The following is a 15,000-nucleotide window of genomic DNA, read 5'->3' as shown; positions in this document are numbered from 1 at the left end:
CGCTGGAGATGACGGGAATTTGACCCCTGTGTTCCCCAGTTTCTCTCGGTCTCCCGTGGAAAGTATTGCCTTGTGGTGGATATTCAGGCGGACCTTGGCTAATATTTGACTATTGCCGAGTGAGGATGTATTTTGTGCGTTGTCTCGTGTAGACGGAGGCAGCCCCGAGGTTTGCAGAGCCGCGCAGGAAGCATCGGCAGAGGTGAGGCGGCCGTGGTTCTTAGGGACGGGATGGGTGCTACGTGGCTGCTGGGAGAGTCCACTGTGTGAGAGGTGGGGGAGATCGCTTGGTGGTGGTGGTGGTGGTGGTGCGAGGCCATTGTGGGAGTGGGGGAGGTCGCTTGGTAGTGGAGGTGGCCAATGGCAGGAGGTTTAGGGAGAAGGCGTCTGGTGGCGGTGAGCCTCGTTGCGTCTGCCGCACATACGCTCCCCTGCTCCTCACCTGGCCTTGAACTTACTCCACCGCCAGCTGTATGCTTTTTGTTTTCTTTCTTTTTATCCATCATATATTCTCTCTCTCTCTCTCTCTCTCTCTCTCTCTCTCTCTCTCTCTCTCTCTCTCTCTCTCTCTCTCTCTCTCTCTCTCTCTCTCTCAATTATGTATAACAATTTAGTTTGGGTATAGTAAGGTAAACTTTATTGAAATAATATACATATATATAATTTTAGCTGTGTGTGTGTGTGTGTGTTTGTGTGTGTGTGTGTGAGAGTGAGTGAGAGGTAGGTGATATTTATATAGTTTGCATACATACATTGATAGTGTGTGTGTGTGTGTGTGTGTGTGTGTGTGTGTGGTAGATCATATTTATATAGTATGCATACATACATTGATAGTGTGTGTGTGTGTGTGGTAGATCATATTTATATAGTATGCATACATACATTGATAGTGTATGTGTGTGTGTGTGTGTGTGTGTGTGTGTGGTAGATCATATTTATATAGTATGCATACATACATTGATAGTGTGTGTGTGTGTGTGTGTGTGTGTGTGTGTTATATAGTATGCATACATACATTGATAGTGTGTGTGTGTGTGTGTGTGTGTGCGCTTCATCGTTTCATCAAGTTTATCGCAGTAGAGCAACACAGCAGTGCATAGAATGACAATTCCCATTTTAACAAAGCGTGTGAATCTTATATATATATATATATATATATATATATATATATATATATATATATATATATATATATATATATATATATATATTGAGACGCTTGGTTACCTTCAAACAGAACTCTCAGATGAAGTAACTTAAATGTGCTGACATATCTTTACCTGTTATCAGTGTATGAAGGCATTAGAAGCTTTTTATATACCGAAGTTCTTTGATAACCTAAACCAAACAGCGTTCAGGTTTTGGAGTCGCAATTTACAAAGCGTAAGGCCTTTTAAGCGAAGTTCAGTGACAGATAAATAACTCTATTCTTGGGACGTGTTCTTGAACCTCGGAGAGAGAGGGAGAGAGGAAGGGGGGGGAGTTCAAGGCATGGCTGGCTGGCTTGCTGGTCCTCACACACACAGTGGTACTGCCTGTGTTCCTGGCCTTACTTTATTATTATTATTTTTTTAATGTAAGAGAGGCAACGAGTCTGTTAAAAAAAAAAGTCCACAGAAGGTGCCAGTCCTCAAACAATGTAGTTGAAAATCGAGGCTTAGAATTAAAATGTCTTGATCTGAACGAGGGACTGGGATAAGCCACTTTCTTCGACTTTTAAGGCCTGTGTGTGAGTTTCATCCCAGGAACTCTTCACTCATAATAGTGGGAGGACCATTATTAAATGAAAAAAAAAAAAAAAAAATAAATCAGATGAATAAGAAATGGAAATTGTTGTTAGGAAATGCGATTCTTAGTGCATCTGGAGTGTAATTAAATAGATGAACGTGTGTGTGTGTGTGTATGTGTGTGAAAACCGTATATTGTATCTGGTAGCCATGGGAAAAATTCTCTCTCTCTCTCTCTCTCTCTCTGATGTGTGCTATATGCGTGTGAGACGACTTAACCCAAGCGATTCTGAATCCAAACTATCCTCACCACCCCAAGCCAATCAGGCCTCGCTTCTGCTGCCAAGCCCTGGATAATGCACATTCACCATTACACAAACACAAGCACCAATAATAAGGGAAAAAACTAAATAAGTCGGATGTCATGACCAGTTGTGGGGAGTTGCCACATCTTTAAAGCAGGCTGTGTACGCGAGGCGGTGCGGCGGTGGCGAGCGGTGGGTGGCGGCCCGTCTGTCTGCCAGGAGGGGAAGGAAGGGCGGCAGGCAGGCAGGCGGGCTGGCGACTTGCTGAGACCACGTTCAGTCTTGTAAACGCTCGCCATCTGATTGTATTGGTTGGCCAGTGGGTTGTTGTGTATCCTGGTCTGGTTTGGTGTGGTGTGATAATCTCTAATAGGCTGTAGGTTCCTATATTACCTAGGTAGAACGCGTGTACTTCTTCATTCCTTTGTTGTTGAGGTGCCTTCGATTGCTAAACTTTAATAGGAAGGCTTCGCTTGATGACACTTATTATTTTTTTTTTTCTCTCTCTTGTTAACTTCTGTTTGTTTATTTACAGCTTCATGCGTGCGTGTTTTAAGGAAGGGGGAATGATACGGTTATTATTGTTATTGTTTTATTGTCCTAAATAGTGAGGTTGAATGTTAACTTTCATTTCAAAGGTAGGAATGTGTGACAGCAACATGGCAGGTGACAAGGTATGCGTGTAAATTTTGATGGTAGCTTAACTTGTGAAAATGCATATTGTTTTTACTCACCCTCCTGTTATGCTGTAGGTTGGAGCTAGGATGGCATTGCAGTACACACACAAACACTATAATGTGAATATATTAACAACACTACACACACACACACACACACACACACACACACACACACACACACACACACACACACACACACACACACACACACACCGCAATGCAAACTAATATATTAACACAAGTACACACATCTACTGTAATAGTTTACGGGACAAAAAAATTACTAGGTTACCAGGGAATCGATTGAAACAGCTTACCTCTGTCCTCTTGTGTGTGTCCATAGATTTGTGTTTCTGTTGCATAATTATATATTTTTTTCTTTTATGTGATACACAGTGAGGTGATGCTCAGGTCGACTAGCCCATTTTGGCACCCGCGCTCCATAAACATACATACATATCTACATACGGGGATTCTATTTATTGTACGGTGCTGTAGACTGCCGGTTGTGCTGGTGTTGGTGTACTGTTACTGCTGATATTGTTGCTGTTATTGGTGATATTACTACTACGACTTCTACTACTACTACTGCTACTACTACTACTGTTGCTACTCTTGCTTCTATCTCTATTTTATCTACCACCAGCATCACTACTACTACTACTACTACTACTACTACTACTAATAATAATAATAATAATAATAATAATGATAATAATAGCAGTGCAATTGCTGCTACTACTGTACTTTTATCATCACCATCACCACCAACAATAACAATTACTACTACTCCTACTACTACTACTACTACTACTACTACTACTACTACTACCACCACTGTTGTTGCTTCTATTATTACTTGAAATGCCCATAATATTAACATTATTGATTTTGTTTTAAAGAAAATAAAAATGCAACTGCTACTACTACTACTACTACTACTACTACTACTAGTAGTAGTAGTAGTAGTAATAATAATAATAATAATAATAATAATAATAGTAATAATAATAATAATAATACTATCTATGTGTCGTTTAGATAATCATTCCAGTATTATAATTGCTGAACTGTTTATTTTTGTGTAAGTTATCTATGTCGGGACGAAGATAGTTGTTGTTATTATTATTATTATTATTATTATTATTATTATTATTATTATTATCCGCATTAAGCTCAAAAAAAGTAACCCACAAACCAGTTATGTAGTGGAGAAAAATATATACAATGAAAATTATAAATCAGGCTGATTCCAGTAGTGATAGAGCAAAAAAATAATGTGAATTTAAATAATGTTTGGATGTCAAATCGTATTAGTAAATGGCGGGTTTTTCTTTAATGTGAATCTTGCTTATATGGTATACACTCAACCTGTGTGTGTGTGTGTGTGTGTGTGTGTGTGTGTGTGTGTGCTGGCCTGTTCGGGTCTGCGCCTCACGAATAGGTACTGTGTATAATCTTTCTCAATCTCACTCACTTCACGATCTCATTCCAAAAAATAAGTGAAGCCAAACCGAGATGGCTAGGATACAAGTTTGCGGTGGAGAACTTGGTAAACACCCACTGCTTTGGATGGACTTTGTCGCCAGCACTGTCTGACCACCACCACCCTCCCTCCCTCCATCCATCCCCAAACCCTCGCTGTAGCTTGCATGGCCTGGTTTTTTGTTACAGTTTAGCCGTTTAGCCTACAAAATAGCCCCATTGCCATCATTCGTGGCTGTTTCATTCATATCACATTCATGAACATATTACTCGCTCTGTTATCTCCCTCGAAGGCGCTGTTTTTTTTTCTGTACATTTGGCACCAGCGCAGTGCAATCAAGTAACAAGAGGAAGTGGACCTTCAGTATAACACCCACAATGAGCCAAAAAAACATTAAGTTAGCATAGAATCCCTTGAACGTACGGAAGAACTAAGTAGTGAGGTGCCAAACTTGATATACTGAGGACCTTGACTAGCATAGAGACATATATCGTGATGGAGGTCGATATGTCGAGGAGATGAGAACGGGGCGGACTGTCTCGCCTGAGGTGGGGCGGAGGTGGAGTGCTGGCCACCCCGCCTTACTGTTCTACTTTATTTACCACCACCATGCTTCCTTATTCCACGGTACCTCGCCTGGTATGCTTGGGGTGCTGGGAAGAGTGAGGCAAGCCGTGCAGAAGGCGAGAATGAAGCGCGGGCTGTGTCGGTGGCGGATAAGTACAGTGTTGGTGTGTGGCGGCTGCTGGCATCTCACCGTCCCGTGTTTACTGGTAGAGTGTCCTGCTGCTGCTGCCTCTCTCTCTCTCTCTCTCTCTCTCTCTCTCTCTCTCTCTCTTGCTTTTTAAATGCTTTAGGTGGTTTTTAATTTTAATTTTTTTTTTTTTTTTTGCAACCAGTTCGAGTGTTTCTTAGGCTTTTTTTTTATTCTCTTTACTGCCATATTTATCCTTGAGACAGAGAGAGAGAGAGAGAGAGAGAGAGAGAGAGAGAGAGAGAGAGAGAGAGAGAGAGAGAGAGAGAGAGAGAGAGAGAGGCGTTAGTCTACGTACACAGGAAGCGTCTGGTAAATTTTACACTAACTAGTAAACCAGTTCAATTAAAATCCCGTGAAATCAACTTTTGCTTCCCTATCTACAGAGTTTCTGGAGATTGTATGTCTAATACACATACGTACGGGACTCCTCTCTCTCTCTCTCTCTCTCTCTCTCTCTCTCTCTCTCTCTCTCTCTCTCTCTCTCTCTCTCTCAGGGCTGCCTGGCGCGGGGAGTGGTGTTTTCTCTGATGGGTGTGGGAGGCGGTGGTGGTGGTGGTGCCGTGGTGGCGGTGTGGCTTCTTGATATCACTCTCTGGCCGCTCCGTTGCAACGCCTGCTCCCACGCCACCGCCCACATACACACACACACACACACACACACACACGAAAGGGTCATGGTACCTTCAAGTTTCTTTTTCTCGTGTGAATATAAAAGAACATTCGTGTATATCATATATTTTTTGATTGTGTATATTTTTTGTTGTATTACGATTGAATATTGAGTTTTTTGCATACTTAATAATTAAACATGTGGTGTCTAGAGTAACATTCCTGTATTTTTTTTTTTTACTATTTCTGTTTATGCCAATCTTTCCTTTGTCTATGAATGTTCTTTCTGCGTTATCAAAGAAAAAAATATGATCCTACTACTACTACTACTACTACTACTACTACTACTACTACTACTACTACTAGTAGTAGTAGTAGTAGTAGTAATAATTTAACATAAAGAAAATATGTTAAGATATATGAAGCGTGGGAATTGCCATTGTTTTAAAAAAATTGGGATAATAATAATAATAATAATAATAATAATAATAATAATAATTATTATTATTATTATTATTATTATTATTATTATTATTATCATTATTATTATTATTATTATTATCATCATTATGATAATAATTACAAATGGAAGTCTCAGTGAACTATATCGTACGTCATATTTTAGCTAAACGACCTCAGGGGAAACTTAATAAGCGAACCTGAGCAAAACATTCTCAAAATCTTGCATTACCTCCCTTGCATGGTATACACTCCAAAATTTCCCCGACTACCCTTCGTTATATGCATGAGGTGTATGTATGTATGTATGTAGCTGTATGTAAATTTCACCCTCCGGTATACATATAGGGGAGCTGATGAAGGACGAGAGAGAGAGAGAGAGAGAGAGAGAGAGAGAGAGAGAGAGAGAGAGAGAGAGAGAGAGAGAGAGAGAGGTGGGTGGGGGGAGAGGATAGGGAGGGATGAGGAAAAGAAAAAAAATCTGCCTGACACTCCATACCAGACGCAGAAAACCAGTAAATAAATCTGAAATATGTTTCTGCTGGCGTACGTTCGTTTCCTATTGGGTAGGAATGAAGGGTAAGTCTTTTATTTAAGGCCTTTCTTAACTCATTTTGGATTGCTGAGAAGGGAAATTTATAGAAGAAAAATCACGTTTGTTGCAGATCACTGGAAGAAGAAAGAAAAATATATACCGTTAGGAAATAAATACGATAGTACTTTTTTTTTTTTTAAGTTTTAAATGTAGGTATGTATATGCGAGTGCAAGGGGTGAAAGTGCTCTAAGTTGTAGGTGGAAGGTACGGAATGAATTAGTGAATGAATGAATGATAAAAAACGGTTACACCACTACCACCACCATTGCTACCAACACCGGTAACAACAACAACAGTAGCATTAAGAGTAATAATTGTAGTAGTAGTAGCAGCAGCAATAGTAGTAGTAGTAGTAGTAGTAGTAGTAGTAGTAGTAGTTGTTGTAGTAGTAGTTGTTGTTGTAATTAGCCATCAGAAACTATTCCAACCTACATATAATTGAATTTGATAACCTACACATTAACATAATCATTTCCTCGTCTTGTGTCCATTATTTCAAGGGTGTTTGTATGTATCTGGTGGTAGCTTAACAAAGAATACCGTAAATATGAGAGAGAAAAAAATGCCTAGACTAATTATCTCTGGTGAGAGAGCAAAGCTTTTAATAATAAGATTTCTACCTAAAGCTTTGTGATGTTGAAAGAAGTGACACTGATGCTTTTTCTAGTAGCCAACATGTAGTAATGCTAATACTTTACTTCACGGAGAGATAAGAATCCGTATTCCTTAACACTTTGCTCTCTCACGAGGACTGTTTTTAGAGGTCACTTATATGAGTAGTCAGATTTTCATTATTTCTTTCTATTACCGATGCATATTTCGTATTAAACTGTAAGTTGAATCATGAAAGTGCCCCTGAAATTTCCTGATAACTTAGATTTTCATGTGTGTTGTTTTCCTGCTAGTGATGCAAAATTATTAGATTTTTACTAGGGTTATGAAAGTGCCCCTGAAAAGTCCTGATAACTTAGATTTTCATGTATGTTTTTTTTTCCTGCTAGTGATGCAGAATTATTAGATTGTAAATAAAATCGTCAGAATATCCCTGAGGGATCCTGATAGCTTTGATTTTCATGAATGTTTATTTCCTGATAGTGATGCAAAATTCTTAGATCGTAAATAGAATCGTGAAAGTATCCCTGAAAGGTCTTAATACCTTCCACTTGTGCCTGTTAAAAGTAGTTGAGACAAGGTGTCGAAACGATTGAGAATGTGGTCTAAGGACATACAGTAACAGGTTACTACAACGAAATCGATGCACAGTTCAGTACCAGTAAACCAAGGAACACTCTCTTAAACTAATTCAAATAATAAATGAATGAAAACTGTGAGAAAACCAATACGAAAAATAGAAATAAGATAAATAAATAAATAATAAATAAATAATAACCTCATTTATTGCAAAGCTAACGTCAGGAAATTTGGAATACACAGAAAGCAGACTAATATTCTCTGGTACTGCTTTATTCTCTCTCTCTCTCTCTCTCTCTCTCTCTCTCTCTCTCTCTCTCTCTCTCTCTCTCTCTCTCTCTCTCTCTCTCTCTCTCTCTCTCTCTCTCTCTCTCTCTCTCTCTCTCTCGTGTGTATGTATGTGTGACAGGTACATAAGCAACAAATCGCTCCTCAGCTTGTTGTATTAAGTGATTAACAGACACCGGAGTCTCGAAGTGATAACCTGAGTGCCCGGAGGCGAGTGGACGCACACTGCCTGGCGGGGCGTGGAGGACGAGATTAAACGAGAGGTGATGGACTAGGAAGCTGAATGAAGGTAGAGTTATTTAATAAAAAAAAAAAAAGAAGATATGTACTTCACAGAAAAGAATAGAAGAGAGGTGATAAACTGGGATGTTAACTAAAAGGTGAAAATATTGAGTAATAATAAAGAAAGAAGAGGGGTAATGCACGGGGAAAGTTAACTAAATGTGAAAATATTGAATAATGAAAACAAAAAGACGAGTGGCTGTGAAGGTAAATAAAGGTAAAAAAAAATATCGAATAAAAGAATGAGAAAAGAGATAATGGACTGAGAAATTAACGAAATGTGAAAAGCACTGAATAAAAAAAAAAGGATAAAAGAAAAGGCGAGAGGTAAAATGGACTGGGAAGTAAATTAAAAGTAAAAACTGTTGAATTAAAAAGAAAAATATAGACCGGCAGAACATGTCTTGCGCTGAAAGGATGACGAATAATGTAAGAAAAAACAGTAACGTGGAATGACAAGAAAAAGGTAGAGAAAACAGTAAGATAATAGCAATAACCGTTTTACTTTCATCAGGTGCAAAGACAGGTCATAATCACTTAATTATATACAGGAAGGTAATAAAAAAGATATGCTAAGAAAGTAAAAGAAAAAATGGGAAAGCTAGCAGGAAAACGTAGTTATATAATAATAAAAAAAAAAATAATAATGATAAAGCTAAGAAAGAAAAGGAAGAAAAACAGTTTAAAGATAGTTATAGAATAGAAAATAATAATAATAATAATAACAGTAAGTCAGGTGAGAGAAAGATACAGTAGAATCCTCTGTATCAGTTCATTATATTACCTCTGTCACGAAGTTTACCTGAAGGAGGTATCGCGCTCTGCCTCAGATACCCTTCCTCTCTTCTCCACTCCTCCACTCCCTCTCACCTACCATGCACCCCCTCCCTCCCACCTTCCCTCCCTCCTCTCTCCCTCTTCAACTCAGCCTCCCCTACCCTACCTCCCATCCCCTTCCCTTGATCAAGACAGGGGAACGAGGGGTGGGGGGAGGGATATAGACCAGACCAAACCAGCAGTTCCTTGATTATGTAACTTGTTGGATCATTTCTCTTGCTGGGCAGGTTATTTTTCTTTCACGGAGCTGGCACTGTGTCTGTCTGTCTGTCTGTAGGTATGTATGTTTGTTATATTTGCGTGTGTGTGTGTTCCCTTTTTTTATTGTTTTCTTCGTCAGTGGAGCTTTTAATAGTTAAATGCTATATCTTTCCATCTGCCTAGCTATCAGTATTATTATTATTATTATTATTATTATTATTATTATTATTATTATTATTGTTATTGTTATTAATATCATCATCATCATCATCGTTTCTTATTGTTGTTCTTGTTATTATTATTATTATTATTATTATTATTATTATTATTATTATTAGTAGTAGTAGTAGTAGTAGTAATAGTATTAGTATACGTTTTTTCTTAGTTGTGATGGTAAAGGTCGCAAAAGAAGAAGAAAAAAAAGTAATTAACTGCCAATCTCTCAAAAGGTGACATAGACAGAATTTCAGATAGATGTGAATACAGTTAAGTGAACGAATAGATACAGCAAAGTAACTCGCTGAAGTGATATTAGTTCACCATTCTTCCAAACCATGCATCCTTTAACTGGTAATGACACACGAGACGCCGTTTGAGTAACTACATAACACTGAAGGAAAAATATATGCAACTACAGGCACATAAATACATAAACTATCCCATAATTCCTTTCCTGACAGTGGTATCCATCTTAAGTAAAAAAAAAAATAAGAAAAAATGAAATCCTAATCTTGTTTCTATAAGTAAGGTTGAACCCGTTAGTTACTTAAGTCCCTTGTCTCTATTATCCTTGTAACTTGATCAAAATCCCTAATGGTGTTTGGAATGAACCTTGCACTGACACTGTGATACTAAATGAATATGGGAGAAAAGGTGCAAGTCACAAATGTATCTGCTTGTTATTATTGAGTTCATCTACTGCCTGCCATGAATTAAAGTATACTGAGACCATTCAGCCACCGTCACTTGAACCAGTATACTCGTACATATATAGAATGGAGAACTATCAGCACTAGATCTTTTGGACCACTGAAGGGTGTTCGGTGATAGGTCGATGATTTTAGGCAGTATATCCACTCACTCATGGTTAGATTAGAAGGTTTCTCTTACCTTACAGTCTCATACGAACTTGTCTGCAAAATCATGTGGATGTAAAGATGATTGTGATCGTGATAATAATGATGGTGTTAATTAGATCCATACATTTTGTCATCGTCACTTTTAAAATTAACATTTCTTTCTGTCTCTCTTTGTGTTAATTGTATTGTTCGTCCTTCTGTTTTTTTTCTTCTCAGTGAATAAGAGTGCTGGCCTCAGACTCATTTCAATGTATATGCATCCATGTAGAACTGGCATTTGTCAATTTATTTATTACTTCATTTTTTTTTTTTTTACAGAAAATTTAAGACTTTTTATTTCTTTCCCATTTTTTGTTCTTATCCTACTTCCTTGACTCGTATAAATAGGGGAGGCATAGGGGCTTAGGGGGAGGAAGAATGAGGCGTTAGTTAACTCAGATATGGTAAGTGTTGTGTAGGCGTCCCTGGAACCTCCTCTCTCGCTGGCTAGTGGTGGTCTGTGGAAGGGAATGTGTTTTGAGTGAATCTAAGAAGTGTTGGCAAATAGTTCGTGGTGTTTACTCACTCACTCTCTTGCTCCACGAAATTCACTGATCATGTATGTATTGGGTTATATTTCATACATTTCCTCGTTGTTGTGTTGAGTAGAATCATGTGAGTTAGTTTCTATTCTGTTTTTTTTATTATGTTCTGTAATGTTTTTTTTTTTTAGTATCTATATTTGTTTTCTTTCTTTCTTCTTTCTTTTCTTTTTTTTATTCACTCGCTATTCCGAGAGGTAATGTATTTGTCAGGAAAATATTTGTTGTATTTTATTATTATTATTATTATTATTATTATTATTATTATTATTATTATTATTATTATTATTATTATTATTATTGTTATTATTATTATTATTATTATTTATTTATTTATTATTTTTCTTAAGGAACGTTAATTTTATTTTGTGTAGTCTGCGTCTTCATGAATACCTCAGTATCACACATGCCCTTATTTGGACATGTGTTGTGGTGTCCACTTGTCTGAACCCATCTTGCATTTAATTAAATTTTTTCTTGATGTATATTTTTTTTTATCTACACATTTATTTTAATTAATATGTTTTTCTTCTGCGTTTTTGTATTCATTTAACTTCCATAACCTAAATATCTAATACAAAAAATAGTAATGAAACTGATGACCAATATTATGATTACCAAGAAGCATTACAAGCATACCCTTCATCGCTATTGACACTCCCATATACACTACTTCCAGCGCAGAGCATTTGGCGTCATTTCAGTAACACAGAGTCATCGCCCTCCACAAGTTCACCTCATGACCTGAAGCTTTAGCGGCGGGCAGCGATGGGAGCAGGGAGGAGCCACACAATCCAGTAAAGAAACCACTCGCCTTACAGTACCTCCACCCAGCCAGCCGGTCGCAGGGTCAGATATACAGCTTACTCATTGTACCTTATTCTGAAACACTGCCGCGCTGCACCTCCACTACTTTTAAAAGGCTCTTTAGTCTAGACGAAGTGCCACAGGTTTTCAAGGGTGTTTTTACATTTCTATTGACAAGTGAGCAAGATTATTAACTGGAGAAATAGGAGAACCCGGCTTATCATCTCTTTGGCCTTTGAAAACAGTCGTAGTGAGAGAGAGAGAGAGAGAGAGAGAGAGAGAGAGAGAGAGAGAGAGAGAGAGAGAGAGAGAGAGAGAGAGAGAGAGAGAGAGAGAGAGAGCAAAGCGTTTCAGAGTACGGGCCGTGGATCTGACTGGCCGGCTGAGGCGAGCATATGGCGAGCGCTCCCTGCCAAACACGAACGAACGCTTGCGACTCCCTGCCATTCTCGGCGGGACACGCGATGCCACCAGCACAGTCCGCCAGCTCCGTTCCTCCCGCTGGTGCTGTGCAGTGCTGCTGGGGAGGTATACGAGATCATAACACAGCTCCTTAGAGAACTTTGAGTGCTGGAGCCTGAAGCAGAGCAGGCGGGTGGGACTGCAGGGGACCGCTTGAGGGTTGTGCTTCCCCAACCCGGCGTGGTGCGTCAGGTGGCGGGCCGTCCCAAACCTACCATTGGTCCCACGCCCATCCAACGCGGCTCACGGCTTCCTCCTCTCTGACTCACTGCCTCCTCTAGCTCCGCTCCCCCTCCCTCACTCCCCGTCTCTCCATTCCTCCTCCTCCTCCTCCACCTCCTCCTCCTCCTCGTCATTTTAGTGCCTAGGCAGTGTTGGTTGGAGGAATTAACGCGCAGCAGTCTCGCAGCGTGAGGTCGCGTGGTGCTGATTGCAATGCTCCCTCACTGTCTTGGCGGAACTTTGGACGAGAAGTAATACTGTGCGAATCAGTTTTTATCCTTGGGGGGTTGGGGGAATGATGTCGCTCTTATTATTATTGTTGTTGTTATTATTATTATTATTATTATTATTATTATTATTAATATTATTATGGGTGGTGTTGGTGGTGTTACAGCGGTTAATTATGTTTTTGTCATATTTATTTTTTATTTATTTATTTATTTATTTTCATTTAGTGAGTTGGTCAGTGGTCAACTTGGGCATTCTCTACAGGCGGTGTGGTGGAGCCATGAGTGAAAGTTCTCCTCTCTCTCTCTCTCTCCTCTCTCTCTCTCTCTCTCTCTCTCTCTCTCTCTCTCTCTCTCTCTCTCTCTCTTTCAGGGCCATCACAATTCTAAGTTTTGTCACTCCTAAACCTCGATCTTGGGCGGGGCATGACTCGGTGCTGGGAGTGCATTGGGCTTGGCTTGGTCACGAAGGTAACTAAAGTAGCCTCTTCATTCTTTCATTCCTCTCATTAGTAAACACAGGAACTTTTCTTGTTTCTGTACATCTTGCTGCCCATGACTTCAACGAATTTAAAAGAAGGGTACAGTACTCGTATATCCAAACATCTTGTTTTTGTTTTGGATTTTTAGTAACGGCAGATTTAGAAGGCTTCATTTGTCCTTTTGTGTGTGTGTGTGTGTGTGTGTGTGTGTGTGTGTGTGTGCCTTGAGCAGCCACTTTCACTCGTATTAAAAAAAAAAAAGACGGTCAGAGGGTTAATAACACTGTCGTAGTCCGTGTCTGTGACCGCCACACTGACCAGTCACTTCCTTGCCTCCTTGTCATCGAAATTAACAGACTGCATCCTCAAAAGCACTACAGTAGAAAAATATTGACATGAACACTTGATTTATTACTTATTTATCTTTTTTTTTTTATGTCGTGAGTTAGCATTTCATCATCGTCATCATCATTATCATCAGTATGCTTCTACTAATCTTCGTGAACTGCTCGTCCATTCCAGGCCGGAACAGCAAAATTTATTATCTCATCACCTCCACATTTAGTTCTTTCTCTGAGTCAACTTCCTTTTACCACTCTTAGATTGTCATTCTGCTGCTCCAGTTGTTCACCTGTTATGTTAATTCACGTGTAGTTTATTATTTCATTTGACATGTAATTGATGAAATTGATCTCTCTCTCTCTCTCTCTCTCTCTCTCTCTCTCTCTCTCTCTCCTCTCTCTCTCTCTCTCTCTCTCTCTCTCTCTCTCTCTCTCTCCAGGAACGAGGACTATATATCCATACTTCATCTTTCAGTAAAAATAAATAAATAAATAACGCTATAAAGTCTCTATTTATGGCCAAGTGAGAAAACAAACTGCTGTTTCCATGGCCTGTCGCTATTCCTCGGTTGGTTGACCCTGAAAAAAAAAACGAGATAAAAGAAAAAAAAGTTAGCGGCAGGTGTCAGCGGTGGTTCGTGTCAGAATGGCGGCTCTTAGACTGTCACGTGGGTCGGTGCTTGTTTCCTTATTCTGAAATTGAGCCATGGAGGTGGTTAGTCAAATCCTCACGGGTGTTTTTTTTACCACTAATTGTACAGAATCCTTGTTAAATTCACTAGTAAACGTGGAAACACTTTTGAAAATCCTAAAATCCTTGTTAAACTATCACTAGAAACGTGGAAACATTTGAAATGTAAAGAAACTCCCACTAGAGTTTATTAAATACAGTCGAAGTTTCTGGTTTCATGTTTACTGAATAGAAGAAAACTTGGATTGTGAAGGACTGGAGTGAGATTAGGATGGGATAAGAGAGATTAGGAATAAGTACGTGAAAAAAAAAAACAAGAGCTAGTACGAGTATAGAAGAAGGTAGAAAATGTACGGGCGGTCTAGATAAGACTCTAGATAAGACACAAACGTTTAATAGTCCTCGTTAAGGTCTCTAGGTCTTGTCATGGTGCTGCCTTCGCACTTCCTCGACACCTGCTTCTGTAGTACTTGTGGTTAGAAGTGGATCAGTCTCTCGCACTTCCTGCTTTCCTTCAATTCCAAGTCCTCTGGTGCGCAAAGAATCTTCGAGTTGGTTAGAAGTGGATTAGTTTGTCGCAACCCCGACTGATTTTGTGCTTTTCTTTAATCTCAAATCCTCTGGTGCGTTAAGAATCTTCCAGTTGTTAAAAAAAAAAAAAGCTCATTAGTAAGTAAAATAGTGTAGTCA

At 39.1% G+C, this 15,000-nt stretch overlaps 1 protein-coding gene across 4 annotated transcripts in view; it reads left to right on the top strand.

The window, feature by feature from the left end:
* Positions 1-10: 10 nt before the first annotated feature.
* The window catches only part of LOC135106895 (polyhomeotic-like protein 2), a 59,140-nt gene continuing 44,150 nt past the window's right edge, over positions 11-15,000 (top strand). For 2 of the 4 annotated variants that reach the window (XM_064016294.1, XM_064016295.1), the window contains exon 1: positions 12-202. The gene's annotated coding sequence lies outside the window, so the exon portion shown is untranslated. Of the gene's footprint in view, positions 203-15,000 lie in introns of all 4 variants that reach the window. The other 2 variants (XM_064016300.1, XM_064016301.1) reach the window with 2 other exon arrangements.

This window comes from Scylla paramamosain, chromosome 14 (assembly GCF_035594125.1).
Source record: "Scylla paramamosain isolate STU-SP2022 chromosome 14, ASM3559412v1, whole genome shotgun sequence".
Lineage (NCBI taxonomy): Eukaryota > Metazoa > Arthropoda > Malacostraca > Decapoda > Portunidae > Scylla > Scylla paramamosain.
Note: the sequence above shows the minus strand (reverse complement) of the source record. Positions and strands in the feature narration are given on the sequence as shown.